The following is a 17,302-nucleotide window of genomic DNA, read 5'->3' as shown; positions in this document are numbered from 1 at the left end:
TTAGTACAGAACCATTCTTTTACATTTCAGCCAGCTATCTGTACAAAATTATACATTATACATTATTATCATGCAGTTTTAAGCAATAGGTTAGTAAGTGACTGGTTGTTACAAGTCAACTGTTTGCACACAATTAAAGTCCATAATCCCTTTTCAAGTTGAATGCACTGCAGTCTAATGAATGTGGTAATGGAATCCGTGTGTGCGTTTTTCCTCAGCAGGGAGCAGATTATCATAAGTGTCATATTCCGTCAACATGCTAGTTATCACATCTTGGGCTCTGTGCACTCTAGGGAGTTTTCAGATGCTCAGAGTGGGCTTTACCTGTTACATTTATAGAACACAATCCATGTTAGATTAATCTCTAATGAACCCAACCTAAAAGTGATTTTAAAAGAACAAACTTTCAGTGCTACAATCCAGTTCCTCGTGACCTGTGACCAAACTAATTTGTACCTGGCTCTTATGGAGATTTCAAGATAGAACTACCCTCTCACAGTTAATTTCTCTTTACTATACAATAATTAATCTTAAACAGGATTTGCTCACTGTGCACATTGCTATTGGTTTTCTGCAACAAGCCATGGTTCATAGTTTAACATACATGTTGTTATATGCTGGAAACACTGAATGGAAATAAAAGGATAGTCTATATGCTTATCTACATTTAGCCTCAGACTTAAAGTACAGCCACTAACAGAAATTATCTATTAAGAAGGTGATCTAAAACAGAATTTTATCTTAAACGCTTGATCCGATATGTGAAAAAACAAATCAATAACACTTCGATGGTCTAAGAAGCTGTGTGTTATTTGCTCTTGGTTATCTTATAGTTTGAAAGCAATGCCCATAATGTCACACGATGTGAAGAGATATGCTTTACCATTTCTAATTCTGATTTTTAAAAATTATTACTATTATTGTTCGACACAAACAGGTATACGTACAATAGAACTACTAAGTAGGAAGTGTGCATGCAGGGGGAAAGGTTGGGTGGGAGAGATACAACAGGAAATTAGTTCAACCATTGATCTTGGAAATCATGTACGCCACTTGTCTTTGAGCTTGTGTGACCTCTTCCCAGTGTTAGTCTGTGAATTATTTCCTGTATCCCACTGCTCTCTGTCAACAATTCAATGCATATAACAGAGCACCGCAGTGATTTTACACATAGAAATAGTTGATCTCAAGTGGGACTTAATCTGATCAGAATTAGTCTTAAGGAGGCTCTGCTTTGATTTTTTTTCATTAACTCAATTTCTTAAATCTTTGCACTCAGTAGTGACTTTATCACAGCCCTTAATTTTGTTGAATGTTTTTTATTTGTAGGTAAACGAAATTGATATGTGTGGTGAAAGAAAAATTGAGGCATAGAGTATAAGAGCGGGGAGGTTATACTGGAACTGTATAAAACACTAGTGAGGCCACAGCTTGAGTACTGCGTATAGTTCTGGTCACCACATTACAGGAAGGATGTGATTGTGCTAGAGAGGGTACAGAGGAGATTTACGAGGATGTTGCCAGGACTGGAGAATTTTAGCTATGAGGAAAGATTGGACAGGGTGGGGTTGTTCTCTTTGGAACAGAGGAGGCTGAGGGGTGATTTAATTGAGGGGCCTAGATAGAGTGGATAGGGAGGACCTATTTCCCTTAGCAGAGAGGTCAATAACCAAGGGGCATAGATTTAAAGTAATTGGTAGAAGGATTAGAGGGGAGCTGAGGACATTTTTTTTCACCCAGAGGGTGGTGGGGGTCTGGAACTCACTGCCTGAAAGGGTGGTAGAGGCAGAAACCCTCAACTCATTTAAAAAGCACTTGGATGTGCACCTGAAGTGCCGTAACCTACAAAGCTATGGACCAAGTGTTGGAAAGTAGGATTAGGCTGGGTTGCTCTTCTTCGACCAGCACGGACACGATGGGCCGAATGGCCTCCTTCTATGCTCTAAATTTTCTATATTTCTATTTCTATTTACAGATTGGGAGCTTTTTTTTTCAGTTTCAATGTTTCATTAACTGTTCGGCTATTGAAGTCTAAGTACTGAATTACACACAAAACAAATTATTAATATATAAAATGATAATATCTGATGCGTTGGATAAGATGTAAACTGAGGTCGCGTCTCCCTAGGGAGTTGGATGTTAAAAAGCGGTAATGGGTAGATTTGGTATTCAAGTAGAATGAGATCAAATGGATCAAAGGACCTCCTTCATCTGAAGCTACTTTGTGAATAACATAGCTAAAGCGAATGGAGTCTACACATATCTTGCAATATTTAGGAACTCAGTGAGGTGGAATACTGAGGATGCTGATGGTTTCTAACCACTGGCATTAAATATTTACCACTATGTTAAACCTCTGTTGGAAAATGTAAACCAGCACAACAACCCAGTGACATCAAACACTTAAGCACCTGTTTCCTACATGGTCGTAGGTCAGGATGAAAATTGGCTACCCGCTTTTGAAGCTCGAAGGACGAATAATGGAATGGCATCTGACATTATTGACGCTGTATAAGGATGCCAAAAAAACATAGTTACAATGGAGCACTGCTGTCCAGACACATTGAGGTAGAAATTGGACCGGGCCACTTTTCAGCCACCAAATGCGCGCAGGGAAAGTTCTCTGATCCCGAAGACAGCGGCCCGAGGATCACGAGAAATGGGTCCTCGGGCCTTACCGCAACGATAGCACCGATCTGCGGGCACCAATTGGGCGCCATCGAGCCGCTCGTCAATCTGGGCCTTCCCAATTTTGGCCAGCTCAGACATCAAGTAGCTCCAGGAAGGGCAGGAAGGCAAACGGGCGGTGGGTCGAGCGTGGGCTGGCAGCGGCTCATAGTTTCGCACTCCTGGCTCTACAGCACTTTCCACCATGTCCTCCGGTGGTCCCTTTAAATTGCCGCTGGTTAAGCCACCGTAGAACTGGGAAAACTAGTGGGAGCAGGCACGGCGCATGATCCGTCTACTTTTTCATGAATATTGCCAAAAGGGACCTGTAACAGACCTTCTTTGCATATTTAAATTGGGCAAACGCTGCTTTCAGGCAGCCTCCAGGGATGCCTAAAAACCGTGAGGGCGCAATATGGCGGCAGCCAGGCCCCCGGTGCAGATTCGGAGCAGGAACTCGCGCCCGTTTTACACTCAAAAAACAGGCAAAGCGCACACCGACTCCCCCCGCCTCAACACCGCCACAACCCCCCCCGCAATCAATGAACTCTTTCAAGTTTGGCAACGCACGAAAGAGACATTTATTAATTTAAACAATCACAAAATGGGCTGGAATTTCGCATTGTGTTGGTATTTTTAACAGAGGCCCACTGTTCACAGGTGAAGAATAGCACCTTTGACGTTAATGTTCATTTAATCGACATTAATGCCACACTGTATTTTCCAATGTGGGTTCAATGCAGCAGTCAAAGCTTAGCACTTGTGAAATAAAATTGAGCCTGTTATTATCAGGCGTATCCAATCCAGTTTAGGAAGTATGTTGTTTTTTGACTGTTACAAAAATGATATAACATCTGTTCTATGGAGTGGAATTTCTGTGACGGTCACAGAGGTGGCACAATTGGCACAATATCCGATTGGCTCAATGCCCTAATTAGGCACACAGCAACGATCCCCAACATTCGAGTCAGGAATCATTAACTGCGTACAGCAAACTCCCAGAACGATTCGAGCTTACTGCTGGGGACTTTCACAGTTGGAGGGGGGACAGGATTTCCTGTGTCGGTGCAGAAATTTAAAGGGCTGTCTCGTGATAGGAACATAAGAACATAGGAAATAGGAGCAGGAGTAGGCCGTACGGCCCCTCGAGCCTGCTCCGCCATTCAATAAGATCGTGGCTGATCTTCGACCTCAACTCCACTTTCCCGCCCGATCCCCATATCCCTTGATTCCCAAAAATCTATCGTCTCAGCCTTGAATTTACTCGACGACTGAGCAGCCACAGCCCTCTGTGGTAGAGAATTCCAGAGATTCACAACCCTCTGAGTGAAGAAATTTCTCCTCATCTCAGTCCTAAATGGCTGACTCCTTACCCAGAGATTAAGCCCCTTAGTTCTAGATTCTCCAGCCAGGGGAAACAACCTCTCAGCATCTACCCTGTCAAGCCCCCTCAGTATTTTATACGTTTCAACGAGATCAACTCTCATTCTTCTAAACTCCAGAGAGTATAGGCCCATTCTACTCAATCTCTCCTCATAGGACAACCCTCTCATCCCAGGAATCAATCTAGTGAACCTTCATTGCACCGCCTCCAAGGCAAGTATATCGTCCTTTAGGTAAGGAAACCAAAACTGTACACAGTACTCCAGGTGTGGTCTCACCAAAGCCCTGTACAATTGTAGTAAGACTTCCTTACTCTTGTACTTCAAACCCCTTGCAATAAAGGCCAACATACCATTTGCCTTCCTAAGTGCTTGCTGTACCTGCATGCTAACTTTCTGTGCTTCTTGTAGGAGGACACCCAAATCTCTCTGAACACCAACATTCAATATTTTCTCACCATTTAAAAAATATTCTGTTTTTCTATTCTTCCTCACAAAGTGAATAACCTCACATTTCCCACATTAGACTCCATCTGCCATCTTCTTGCCCACTCACTTAACCTGTCTATATCCCTTTGCAGACTTTCTGGGGCTGATTTTAAAATGTAGCCGGGAAGTGGAAGGGGGGGTCAATTTGAGGTCGGAAAACTAATTAGTAAGGACACGTCTTATATATTTTTTGTCGGTGTCTCGTCTGGCTGACTTGCCTGATTGATAGGCTGGTCTCAGTCATTCAGGAGAGCGGCCAGGGAGAGGACGTCTTCAGGTAAGCCTGCAGCTAAGTCTTTGTTTGCATGGATGGGGGAGGGGGGTCACGGGGGGGGGGGGGGGGGCACGGAGGGCAGGGATGGGCACGGGGGTCACGAGTCATGGGGGATGGGATCAGGGGTCAGTCACGGGGGGGCCGGGATTGAGGGTCATTGCGGGGGTCCGCGATCGTTGAGGGGGAGGGTCGGAGGATAGGGGTCGGGGGATCGGGAGTGGGGTCGGGGGATCGGGGTCGTGGGCTGGAGGGGGAGGGTCGGGGTCGGGGGTCAGGGTCCGTGATCGGGGTGGGGGGTGTCTGCGATTGTTGGGGATCGGAGCAGGTAGGCTTGTTGAGTCTGGGGGAAGCACTCCTCTTCCTCTGGGCCCACAAGCTGTGCCTTTCTAGGCACTTACCTGTTAGTCTCGGGCCTTCTCGCCTCCTTTCATGAGGCATAAAACAGAAGGCCCTGGAATCCCGGCCCCCTGGGGCTGAAATCGGGAATTAGTGAAAAATGGAGGCCTGAAGCCTCCTTGAAAGGCTTTAAGGCCCGACCCACCTCCTGGGAGCGGGTTGGTCGCCCACCCCCTCACCCCGCCCTCTTGAAAACCGGAAATGGGCGGGTTGGAGGCGGGTTGGGGACGGGTCTGAAATGGTTGCAATTCTCAATGGCCCCTCACCCCCAACCCACCTGTTTTTTAATTTGAAAATTAAGCCCTTTGTGTCCTCCTCACAGCTAACTTTCCTACCTAGCTTTGTATCGTCAGCAAACTTGGATACATTACACTCGGTCCCTTCATTACAAAGCCAAATGTCCTGCTGTTTGACTCCGGGCTTTATTTGGTTTGAATTGACTTAAGTTATAAAGTTATCTATTTTGTTGCTTTGTATTGATGTCAATGCTGAGGGATTTCAGTTCTGGGAATGCTACATCCTTACACCCAATGACAGCACCAAACAATACACTAACAATATAGTCCCCACTTAAAACCCTCGACCGGGCCCTGTCATTTCCATTTCCCACACAAGGCATATTTCTAGCCTCTACAGATTAATTAGTAACTTTCAAAAGGGATTGGATAATTGGATAAATATTTGCAAAGGAAACATTTACAGGGCTAGGGGGAAAGGGCAGGGGAGTGACGCTAGTTGTACAGCTCTTTGAAAGATCCGGCGCAGGCACGATGGGCCGAATGGCCTCCTTCCGTGCTGTACCATTCTATGAATCTTGATGTCACTTTTGTCGACTCCAGAAATCCAGTCAGTTACGACTCCCGTGCGGTAAGGACAGCTGCATGAAGTAGGTGGGCCCCACAGTGCCACTTTCCAATGGGAAATCGATTGCTATTTGAACATGGGGCCTACCTGGGAGTGAGTAACCCCCAAAGACAATGTGGGGCCTGCAGACGGCCATCTTTGTTCTCGGGGCGATCTGCTGATCCCGCGCATCCAGCAGGGGCAACTCCCCCGCTGGTTGTGCACGTCCCAGAGTCGGGTTTGGGCTTGTGAATGATTTTCTGAACCGTCGCAAAACTCACGCGCAGCCGCCGTCCAAATTTCCACTACGTGCTGCTGGCAAGCAAGGCCCTCTCGCGCTGGTGGGCGGTCGATTCCGTAAATCTCGCCGAACCCGGTGAGCAGGCAGTCTCGAGCCTGTGGGCCCGGTATAACGAGTAAGATCGGTCAGAGAGAGAGAGAGAGAGATGGCGATCAGAGAGTGAGAAAAATTTTGCAAGAAACGCACGGTCAAAAACGACCCCTTTTTTAATAGGCCTATTCTGTAAGTTACTAATTCCAAATTGTTCACTAAATTTGCACTGCCGGTCAGTTTGGCTGAGCTGTTTAACTTTAAATTCAGAACCAGTGTCATGTGGGCCATTCGCACTTCATTTGCCCTCAATCGCTAGCCACCAGCTGTAGAACTAAGGATGGATTGAGGAGATTTACACCTTATCCAGTCCTTTTGGTCTGAATTTGATGTATTTCTTTCCAAGAATTTCTTTAGCCTTTAGAGCTCTTTGGTCTCATGTTTTCCTTCTCAATTTCACTGTTATTGTCACTCGGTTGAGGTAGGAAAATTCTTTCATTTGGAGTTGTTAGTTGCTTCTCACTTGTAACTGTGATCTGAAAGCCAGCAATTTTAGAATTCCCCAGTTGGTTTTTAGAATCTGTCATGAAGTAACCATTAGCTAGAATCAGAGGAATTTCAGACTTGTGGTCTGTGGTCCAGGTGTAGAGTGACTGTTCCATCTGAAACAGTGGATTTAGGCCCACAGCGAAAATCCATTTAGTGATTTTCCTTGGGCCCCACTTTCAGGCTCTCAGGAGCAGACACTCTGGATTTGATTTGTAGTAAACACATTGCAGTCACCACCCAGCCAATTAGCTCTGTTTTCACATTCATTGAATTTTTAAATTTCTGTTGGGGGGAATAGTGGAGTCATTCAGTTGTGAAGGGCAGAAATAATCACAAGTTACCCCCCTTCGCCAGCTAGACACGAGGCCCATGCCCTTTAAATAAGTAACTGTCCAGCAATACCAATAGGAGGACGATCAGAAAACAGACTGCTTGGGATTGAGGTGGCACTGCTGAGCCATGAGATAAGAACATAAGAAATAGGAGCAGGAGTGGGCCGTACGGCCCCTCGAGCCTGCTCCGCCATTCAATCAGATCATGGCTGATCTTCTACCTCAACTCCACTTTCCCGCCCGATCCCCATATTCTTTGATTCCCTTAGTGTCCAAAAATCTATCGATCTCAGCCTTGAATACACTCAACGACTGAGCATCCACAGCCCTCTGGGGTAGAGAATTCTAAAGATTCACAACCCTCTGAGTGAAGAAATTTTTCCTCATCTCGGTCTTAAATGGCCGACCCCTTATCTTGAGACTATGCCCCCTAGTCCTAGACTCTCCAGCCAGATGCCTCGCAAATGCACTGGCTGCCTGATTCCCTTTTGCTTTCTGTCACATATATACTGTCATTTGAGGTGGGGGCTCGATGGCCTGAGTGTGAGACTGCAGCCTCATCTATTCCTACTCCAACCGTGCCCCTGCTGCGGGCCACTCCCTCAGTACATCCAGTGATTTTCATGGCCGTTTGGTCAGCAATGATTGCTATACCAGCAGCCTGCTTAGGATAGACAAAAGAGCCAGATGTACATTTGAACCCAAAACCTAGGTAGCAGAAGTGTGAGAGCTTTCCTGAGGGAAACTCCCACTGTGGGAAGGATCTCAGTCACTGAAGGCTCAGCAGCACATGTCTGTGGACTTGCCGTGTGCGCCATGGTGGACTGGAGTTACGTTAAGTGGCAGTGCATAACCTCAAAGATCTGACCAGTGGACCCTTACACAGTCACTGCCAGATCTTGCCGTGTGTTGTACACAGTTCAAATGATTCCAGAAGACAATAGTGCTTAGTTAGCAAACTTATTTTCCATGCGTCCTGTGAAGTCTGAATCCCTGTGCTCTGTAAAAAGGACATGAGCTGGCCATCTGGTCAGCAGATTCCTGATCCTTCACCATCACTGCTACATGTTCCCCTTGGCTCGGGCTTTGTGTTCACTCAGTGCTCTATCCTCAACTGGTGCTTATATATCAATATACTGGATGTTGTTGTACGCCTGTATGAGAGGGACTGAATGAGTAAGTGGAGAAGACAAAATAAGAAGAATGGTACTAGCCCCAGCTTCTGATTTCACCCTCTTCTAACTGCCCTCTTTGCTCTTCATGCCAATTAGAACCAGAGTGGTCTCCTGTTCCCTTATGCCTTTCTTCTCTCTGGTTGTGACCCAACTTATCCTGTAAATAAAGCAAGATGTGGAGATGCCGGTGATGGACTGGGGTGGACAAATGTAAGGAGTCTTACAACACCAGGTTATAGTCCAACAGTTTTATTTGAAATCACAAGCTTTCGGAGGCTTCCTCCTTCGTCAGGTGAGTGTGGGATTCCATAAAAGTACAGCATATATAGTCATTGTTCTCTGACTATATATGCTGTACTTTTATGGAATCCCACACTCACCTGACGAAGGAGGAAGCCTCCGAAAGCTTGTGATTTCAAATAAAACTGTTGGACTATAACCTGGTGTTGTAAGACTCCTTACATTTGTAAATAAAGAGATAGTTTTGAGATGCTGGAAGTCTCAATAGTACATACAGTGATACCATCCTGCATCCCAGTTTGTGTGTGAAATGTTTCATGCAGCATGTTTGTTCGAAGAATTTTTACGGGGCATATGTTTAACGAAGTCAGTGCATTAAGAAGATTTCCAGTAGCAAAGTGCAGGTGCAAAGCAAGACTTGCGCAGTGCGACCATGCATGTTAAACAATGATAGAGATGTATGGTCATCTCAGTGTAGGCAATATGCAATAGGTGAAGAGAAAAGACTTTGTTGCATGCATACTTTGCTTATAATCTCATTATAGGGTGATGTTGGGAAGCCTTAAGTTGACACATTTCTGATGGTCTATCTGCTTCCATTTGCGCTATGTGGTGCTCTGGGCATTCACAATGGCTACCATGTCCTCCCAGGCATTCTTGCCATTCTGGCTTGTGAGAGGAAGAATGCCCTTAGGTGCCAAACAAGGCAAACCTCTTGCATCAGTAGCTGCAGCTCTGCTTCCAAAAACTGCACTTTTTGATTGACATAATTCCACCGCAGCTACAGCCTCACCCTCTTTTAATTCTGCAGCTAGTAAAAATCACTTGTACAGGGCTTTGGTGAGACCACACCTGCAGTACTGTGTACAGTTTTGATCTCCTTATCTAAGGAAGGATATATTAAGATTCTGAGGGGCTTGACAGGGTAGATGCTGAGAGGTTGTTTCCTCTGGCTGGAGAGTCTAGACCGAGGGGGCATTGTCTCAGGATAGGGGGTCGACCATTCAAGACTGAGATGAGGAGGAATTTCTTCACTCAGTAGGGTCTGAATATTTGGAATTCTCTACCCCAGAGGGCTGTGGATGCTCAGTCGTTGAGTGTATTCAAGGCTGAGATCGATAGATTTTTGGACTCTAAGGGAATCAAGGGATCTGGGGATGAGGCGGGAAAGTGGAGTTGATCTGATTGAATGGGGGAGCAGGCTCGAGGGGACGTACAGCCTACTCCTGCTCCTATTCCTTATGTTCTTATGTAATAAAATGCTCAAGCCCAGGACGGCCTAATATGCAAATTCCCTTTCCAAGGTTGTGGTGAATGACGGTGGGCTGGGGGTGGTAGGTGGAAGAAGACCCTCACCCCCCCCACCCCCCCCCCCTCTGCTCTTCTGTCGGAAATTCCAGGTGTGAGTGATTAAGGAGCAGTAACCTTGCAGAAACAAGTTCCGCCCCCGTTATCTTTCCCCTTTGCTGCAAGGCTGATTATAGAACACGGTTTCTGTGCTGTTGTTTTTTTTAATTGCCTTTTCTAGTTTTGCCAACTAATCTTTTCCCTTTTATCAGTGAAGCTTTGGAGGAAATATTTATCATTTCACTGTAATTGCAGCAGAAAGTTACTCATTTTTAAAAAAAAATTCACATGCCATCTGCCAGCCTGACAGGATTACAGTGACAACTCTCACTGAGCAGCGGTTCCAGTAGTGGGTTATATCCATCAGTCTCATCAACTGGCAAACAAAACACTTGCATTTGTTTAGGGTAGACTGTTGAACATTAATCCCCCGCCATAATGTTACCTTTAAAACCATAATAGCTGTTATATTAAAGGGAAGATATTAATCGGGGAATCCGAAACAATTGCATAAAATCATGCATTATATGGCGTAGCAAAGGGTAGTGTTGAGGGAGCTGCTGCAATTAGAAATAGCTGACGTTTGTCTTGGCCACGGTTGAATTTACAGGCTTTCCTGTGTGTTTTAATCAAGTAGAGGCAGCATGGATGGCCACACTACGGCAGTTTAATCCTACACTGTTGGCTGCTGCCCTCAGACAATTATCTTCTCCCTCCTCCACTGCTTGCTTAAAATAATAGACATGAAGTTAATGCAAAAGAAAATTGGGCGAGGTGTGAAACTGACTGCCGATTCGCTGTCACTTATTTTTCACCCAGTTAAAATGACCCCCCCGTATAGTACAATGAGTTTATTCTTAGTTTTTCCATAAGGTACTTAGAAAACTATCCAGAGCCACAAAGAAGTGTGTGAGGATTTTATTCTCTCACATAATTATACGGTAAATGCATATCGTCGCTTTTTTTGCAAGGTGATTTTGATCCGTTCTTCATTGAAAATGCCTCCATCAAGGCACATGATTGTTTCATATACAAAAGAAAGGGCATCAACATTTCCATCAAAAATTATTACTCAGTCAGCATTTTCTATACTGTGCAAAAACTGGTAATATCTGATTTCAAAGCCTCACCATCTGCTGGCATTTCCACCCATGTTCCTGCCACCAAGACTGCCCCCACCAAAGTCACACATTACGTCCTCTGTGATTCGGACAAATTGCCATCTTTCCCCATTTTTAGGTGGATCTCCATCCAGTCACCCAGAATCAGGCGGGAAGCTCATGCAACAATGCAAATTGGGGGTAGATGGTGAAATTAAGACCTATTTTCTGAACTCTGCCTGCCTGAATACCACCAGTCCCCATTCCAGCCCACCTACTACAGGCAATACAAGTGAGGAGGCAGTCAATTCCAGCGAGAATTAAAGGGCTCCTCAGCTGAAGTCAGGGAGGAGTTTGGAAGGCATTTTTATGGTAGTCGCTTGTGGGTTTTCAGGCTTACAGACTTCCACATTGAGTGTATTTGCTGCTGTGGGTTCTGCACACAAGGTGCTTACTGCTCTTGAGGTGTTTCTCGTTTTCATTCCCAATGCCTATAACCCTCTGCTTTAAGGTGCTGCGGCCAGCTCTCCACATACAGCCGCCCCTCCAGCTCGGCAAGCTGCCTATGAGGGAATGCACTTCACACTGGCAGCTCGTCGAGCTCATTATAATAAAGACCCAGGACCAAAATGGATCAGGTCCCATGCTGACTCCTCTGGGCAGTCCTGCGCATTGCCCACCTAAATAGCACTCAAAACAAAACTCACCCCTTCAACAACCACATTCATTTATATAGCATCTTTAATGTAGTAAAACGTCCCAAGGCGCTTCACAGGAGCGATTATCAGACAAAATTTGACACCGAGCCAAATAACTAGATATCAAGACAGGTGACCAAAAGCTTGGTCAAAGAGGTAGGGTTTAAGGAGCACCTTAAAGGAGGAGAGAGGTTTAGGGAGGGAATTCCAGAGCTTAGGGCCTAGGCAGCTTCAGACACGGCCGCCAATGGTGGAGTGATTAAAATCGGGGATGGGCAAGAGGCCAAAATTGGAGGAGCGCAGAGATCTCGGAGGGTTGTAGGGCTGGAGGAGGTTACAGAGATAGGGAGGGGTGAGGCCATGGAGGGATTTGAAAACAGATTGGATTCAGTGTGTTTAGCCCCTACCATGAATTTCACTCCCTTGTCACTGACTCCATCCCCCACCCAGCCAATCACTCAGGCTTAAACAGTTCATGTGAAACTTTAAATCTTGTTTGATCGAGAGCTAAAGTTCAAACCCTAAATCTTAACCATCACCAAGACCACTTATTTCCACCTCGGCAACGGTGCCCGCCTCCACCTCTTAATCATTAACATCACCGTCGAACCCTCATGCATTTGTTACCTCTAGACTCGATTTCTCCAACGTCCATCATGCCAAATTCCTGTCGTCCATAATCTCCAACTCATCCACACCCCAGTCACCCCATCTTGCCCCGCATTAAGTTCTGCTCACCCATTACACTCATCCTTACTGGTATCCACAGGCTCCCTGTTCCCAAATGCATTGAATTTAAAATCCTGGTCCTTATCTTACATCCTTTCATGGCCTCCGTGCACTCCCTATCTATACCTATAAGCTCTTCCAGCCTTATGTCTCCTCCAACACCCTTCAGTGCTTTGAACCTGGCCTTTTGTGTATACCTGCTGCCCATCACCCCATCTCTGGTGACAGAGCCTTAAGTCACCTCAGTCCCACTCTCTGGAACTCCCTTCCTGAACCCTCTCTGCTTCTCTACTTCTTTCTCCACCTTTAAAACCTTCTCAAAATCCATTTTTCCAACCAAGCTTTCAGTCATCTTTCTAACTCTCCCACCCTGGCTTCCTGGCCAGTCCTTTATTCCTTTTTGTTTAATTTATTTATTTTCCCCTCTCCTCTCTGGAGCACCTTGGGATGTTTTCTACATTAAAGGTGTTATATAAATGCAAGCTGCTGTTACTGAAATTGCTCTGATAGTAGGTTGATAATTTGGCCAAGTTGTAAACTACAGGACTCAACATAGCAGAAAAATTATAGACATATTTAAATTCTGAAGTTTCCTTAAACCCTACAACCTAATAATTAACTTTGAACAGACTATTAAAGGCCATCTGTTGACAGGAATTGCTTTCTTGTAGTAGGCACTACCTGTCTCTGAGTGGTATTCATGAGAGAGCTTTTTTGGTTTGTTTTTGGGATATGTGCTGCACTGGCAAAATCGCATTGGTTGCCCCATCATTAGAATTATTTGCGGGAATGGTAGGTGAACAGCCATACGGACTGGTTGGGCTGAATAGCCTGTTTCCATGTTGTAACTTCTGTGTATTTCTATGTTGCTCTGAGAAGATGGTGCTGTATCTTCTTGTTCAACCTCTGCAGCCCATCAAAGACTGCAGTAGAAATTAAATCACAATGAATGGTCCTCGAGCTCAAGAATACAGGATAGTAGGCAAAAAATTATTGGGGCTTTGATTTGGGGCAGTGGATCAGATTTACTCAATTACATAATACACCCTTAGACAGTAGCTAAATCTTACAAGGTGGTCCTGTAGCATATTAATGATAGATATCAAGCTCGCCAGAACAGCCAGAATACTTTTCAAACTGAGTACGTTATCACATTATAACTTAACTGACCCACTCATTTTGAACAAGAGGTGCTTAAGTTCAGATTTAACCAGCTGGATAACTTACATAGGGGTGGGACATTCTCATCAAAAACACTGAAAACTTGGCTCGTTAAAGTTACTAAAACTAAAGACCATAGCTGAAAAAATGTTCATTGAAAAATAGGGAAGTGTATATACTGCCCAACACAAAGTATTCATCAGATGGCTTCCGACTTATTGAAACATACAAGATTCTGAGGGGACTCGATAAGGTAGACGCTGAGAGGATGTTGCCCCTCCCATGGGGGAATCTAAAACTAGGGGTCGCCCGTTTAAGTCGGAAATGAGGAGGAATTTCTTCTCCCAGAGGGTCGTGAACCTTTGGAATTCTTTACCCCAAAAAGCTGTGGAGGCTGAGTCATTGAATACACTCAAGGCTGAGTTAGAAACATTTTTGATCAGCAAGGGAATCAAAGGATATGGGAAAGGGCGGGAAAGTGGAGTTGAAGTAAAAATCAGATCAGCCATGATCTCATTAAATGGCAGAGCAGGCTCGAAGGGCCGAATGGCCTACTCCTGCTCCTATCTCTTATGGTCTTATGGGCTTGTTCCACTATGTAGTTTGCCCATTTTATAGTCTGCATGATAAGGGATTGAAATGTAGTCTAGTACTCGGTTCAGGAAAAAAGCATTGGAAGATATTTGGGGAATCATGTGCTTGGTAGATGCTTACTGGCTGGTTAACCTGCAAGGCTATACTCATTGACCTAATTCGACTGTACATCTTGACACAGGGGCCATTCTGTCAAAATATGCACCACGTGGACTGACTTGATATTGGACTCAAAGTTACTGAAGATTGACTGAGGCTGTCCTGTAAGAGGCCTTCGTCATCCAGAATCTGACAATAGGGCATGAACATCTTCCTAGCAAAGGATACTTCACTATGTGACCATCTGGGTTACAACAAGGAAACATAATTTGCCTTGCGTAAGAATAAAATAATAACCAGGGTTATCAATTTCATAGAACATTCTCTCATAATGAAACTACCCCCGTCCTACAAATACACAAACGCGCGTACACACACACACACACACACACACAAACCCGCGTACACACACACACACACGCACACACACACACGCACGTGCACACACACACACACACACACACGCACGCACACGTAAGTGCACACTCACAATCAAAAATGAAATGATGGATGCAAACCTGGTTATTAGCATGTCAATCAGCTGACTAAGGAGGCAAGTTAAGTGGTTATATGATATCCATCTGAGGTCATTACAAGGAAGCAGATGGAAATTAATTCAGCCTTTTTAAGATCTTTACGAAGAACTGTATATGTCACAAGGTAATAGAAGGCATCTAGAGGTTTCTAAACGTCATGCCCTCTCAAAGTTATCACAGACATGAAAAGACTCCCTGAATAAGCTAATAACTTTTCGTAAGGTAGATGCTCTCTTTGTTTCCTCAGAAGGCCCCTCAGGCAGACAGCTACTCTACTGGATTTTGTAACATTTTATAAGGAGTGCCTTACTCTCCTGCTGACTCAAGTATTTAATGAGGTGACTGCTAAGCGTTCTCTCCTAGAATCCTTTCGCCTAGCAGTCATTCCCATCTACACTTAAACTCTAACTGTGTAATAGTTACAGATCCATCTCTCTCATTAGCATGAACTACAACTAGGTGGGACGTTAGAGCAAAGAACAATCTTTCCAGAATCATAGTCACTTACTTCTTCATATCAGGCCCAGAAAAAAGGCACTGGAGGAGACACAGGAGCAGATCACCAGTTCATAGGATGCGTGTGGCACATGGAGTCTGAGGGGGAACAGAAATCTGGACTAAGATTTCTAAAGTCTTATAATTTAACCACAAAACTTATAAGATGAATAAAGGAGTTGATAGGGTAGGTAGAGAGAAACTATTTCCTCTGGTGGGGGGAGTCCAGAACAAGGGGGCATAACCTTAAAATTAGAGCCAGGCCGTTCAGGGTTGATGTCAGGAAGCATTTCTTCACTCAAAGGGGAGTGGGAATCTGGAACTCTCTCCCCCAAAAAGCTGTTGAGGCTGGAGGTCAATTGAAAATTTCAAAACCGAGATTGATAGATTTTTGTTGGGTCAGGGGATTAAGGGTTACGGAACTAAGGCAGGTAGATGGAGTTAAGTGTCAGATCAGCCATGATCTAATTGAATGGCGGAACAAGCTCGAGGGGCTGAATGACCTCTCCCCGTTCATTGTGCTTAGTTGGACATAATCAGGTGGGCTTTATAAAACGGTATATTGTGAAGGATGACATGCGTTAGCTTGACATCCATGGTATGCAAGGGTTTGTGGAGCAGGTGTCTGTGGCCGAGCTTGCTGCAAAAAGATGATTTGATGGGATGCCTGTTCCGCACTTTGAAGAATTGAGCTTCAGTGAGAGCTATATTGATGCTTCAATCAGTCTATGAAATCCCAGTACCTATCACCACCAGACAAATCATTGCAGCCACTTTTTGCTTAGACTGTAATCAGGATGACTGGTTTAACCCTTGATTTCCGTTATAACTTTAGTGTTTTTTTCTTTTCTTATCTCAGCGAGCTTCTTCAGCCTTATGTGTTTTCATGAACCTTCTCCTTTTCTGACACCAGGCTTTTCCAACCAACCACTCCCTCTGCTTTACCATTAGTGGCTGCCCTTTCAACCATCATGTTGCTGCCCTATGGAACTCCCTCCTTAGATTTCTCCACCTTGTCACCCTTTTCCTTGAGCCTTCTCAAAATCCTTCTCTTTGACTGTGCTTTTGGATCTTTCCTCTAAGCTTCTCCACTTTTCCCTTCCTTCCTGCTACTCAGCACGCACACTGTTTGCACTCCTCTACGTTAAACTCTTTGAGACATCATCCTGTACATGAGAAGCACTGCACTATCTGCCCGCATTTGCAGAGGGAATCTGCACTGCGGCCATTGCCCATGCAACCTCCCTGTACACTCACTTTTCTGAATGATCTTATGCTCTGTCTGGAATTGGTAAATTTGGTCCCACAATTCTGGATGCAAAATTAATACGTATTGCCCCCCTTACAGAATTATTTCCAAGATGTATATTTCCTTTATGTAAACTACTGGATGGTGTAAAATAAATAGGCCTTAGAGTGTCAGCTGATGATTGGTGACTCATAACTTAACGAATATTAATGATTCCCTCTCTTCAGGTACGGTCCCTCTCCCTTTCAAAACTGCTGTCATCACCCGCTCCTCAAAAAACCTACACTCAACTCCTCTGTCCATGCAAATAACTGCCCATCTCCAGCCTCCCTTTCCTCTCTAAAGCCCTTGAAGGTGTTGTTCCCTCCAAAATCTGTGCCCATCTTTCCTGCAACTCCATGTTTGAATCTCTCCAGTCAGGTTTCCGCCCTTGCTACAACAGCAAAATGGCCCTAACCATTTCCCTATAGAACCATGATGGCATATTTGTTACCTCCTGCTTTTTTAAAATTCATTTTCGGGATGTGGGCAACACTGGCAAGGCTGGCATTTATCGCCCATCTCTAGTTGCCCTGAGAAGGTGATGGTGGGTCTTCTTCTCGAACTGCACTTTGCT

This window comes from Heptranchias perlo, chromosome 8, assembly GCF_035084215.1.
Source record: "Heptranchias perlo isolate sHepPer1 chromosome 8, sHepPer1.hap1, whole genome shotgun sequence".
Classification (NCBI taxonomy): domain Eukaryota; kingdom Metazoa; phylum Chordata; class Chondrichthyes; order Hexanchiformes; family Hexanchidae; genus Heptranchias; species Heptranchias perlo.
The sequence above is the reverse complement of the archived record's forward strand: the minus strand, read 5'-3'. Positions refer to the sequence as shown.